The sequence below is a fragment of the Aptenodytes forsteri genome, unplaced genomic scaffold (genome assembly GCF_000699145.1).
Source record: "Aptenodytes forsteri isolate BGI_AS27 unplaced genomic scaffold, ASM69914v1 Scaffold136, whole genome shotgun sequence".
NCBI lineage: Eukaryota > Metazoa > Chordata > Aves > Sphenisciformes > Spheniscidae > Aptenodytes > Aptenodytes forsteri.
This window is the reverse complement of record NW_008796111.1, coordinates 2,251,837-2,253,362: the sequence shown is the minus strand read 5'-3', so window position 1 is coordinate 2,253,362 and position 1,526 is coordinate 2,251,837.

Genomic DNA, 1,526 nt, shown 5'->3' with positions numbered 1-1,526 from the left:
GCCCCCCGGTCGCCCCCCCCCCGGTGCGGAGTCCCCCGGGCTGCCTCCCCTCACCCCCTCCCGAATTATCGAGTTTATTTATTTGCAGCCAGTGTCCCCCTCACCCTCCAGCGCCGGGGCTGCCCCTGGGCCAGGCAGCGGGCGATGCTGCGCGGCTGCCACAGACGCCTCTGATGAACCGCTGCACATTTGAAACTGCTCAAATAACCCTTTAAAAGGGATTTGGCATCTCGGCTGCCTGCTGCAGCCAGAGTCATCCCTCTTGGTTCGGGGACTCCCGGCTGCTCCGCCCTCTCTTAACCTCCAGGAGCCCCCCTGGCTTTTGGGCGGCGGGGTGCGGTGAAGCGGTGGCAGAGCCTGCGGCGACACGCGGGGGATCCGGCACGTGCCAGAGCCTGTTTGCACAACCTGCCACACGTGTGCCCGCTCCTCCAGCCCAGCGTGCAGGTAGCGGCCAGCTGCCCGGCCTCCAGCCGCCGAACGTGCCGGTGCAGGTAGGGAAGCGCAGGCGTGGCTGCGTGGCCAGGGCACTGCACCCTGGGTGCAGGCAGGGCGGGAAGGGAAGGGGTGCAGAGTATGGGCAAGCGTGCCTGGGAAGAGCTAGTGGAAAGCAAGTCTCCGATGGAGCCTGTGAGTCAAGGGAAGGAGCCAAGAGCCGGCAGCGCCTGCCCTCCCTCCGCACCCCGGCGCTGGGCGAGGATGGCGGGGAGCAGCCGGCCCCAGCCGTGAGAACCACTCGCCCCCAAGTCTGCCGCTTCCCTGTCCCCCTTCCACCCGCAGCAATGCAGGAAAGGGACTTCTGCCTGACTTCTCCCTTCTGCACACCCTTCTCTGAGCCGCCTTCGCCCCAATCAGCCCATCCATGCCGAACGGCTCCCTCACCTCGCTGGAGAGGGGCTGCCCATCCCGAGTGGCACGGGAGGCCCCAGACACACCACCCCTCCCCCAGAGAGAAACCTCGCTCTCCTCTCCCCTTCCCAGCAGAGCTGCCTCCCCGGTGCACGGCCCCTCCACGCAGGGGTCTGAGCGGTGCCATCCGGCTGGAGCCGCTCTCTGTCCGGCTTTGTGCCCTGCCATGGCCCCAAGGATGAGCTGGGCAGGATGGATGCAGCCCCACCACGCGTATGGGGCTGGGCAACACAGCCCGGAGCCGGTAGTTCATGCAGGGGGTTGCAAAGGAGGCACGGAGTTTGCGGTGCAGCTGGTGCTGGGCTCCCAGCTCCCATAAGCTCCAGTGGAAACCCGTCCCAGCCTACCTGCATGCTCACCCAGAGAGCCGGCTCCGGCGCGCTCACCAGCTCTCTCCTCTCCTCTCCTGGAGCCACAAAGCGCGCCGTGCTGTAGGAGCGGTAGCAGGCAGGCTTTGGATGACAGAGAGCAGGTAATGGGAGCGGGATTCAGTTCATCTGCCTCCGTGCCTGCGGGGAGCGAGCGAAGTGCAGTGTTAGCCTCTGGGAGGGTGCGGGGAGCAGCAGGGTGAGGGGGGGGGGGGGGGTGGGGTAAAGGCCCTGCCCCCGGGGGCGCGG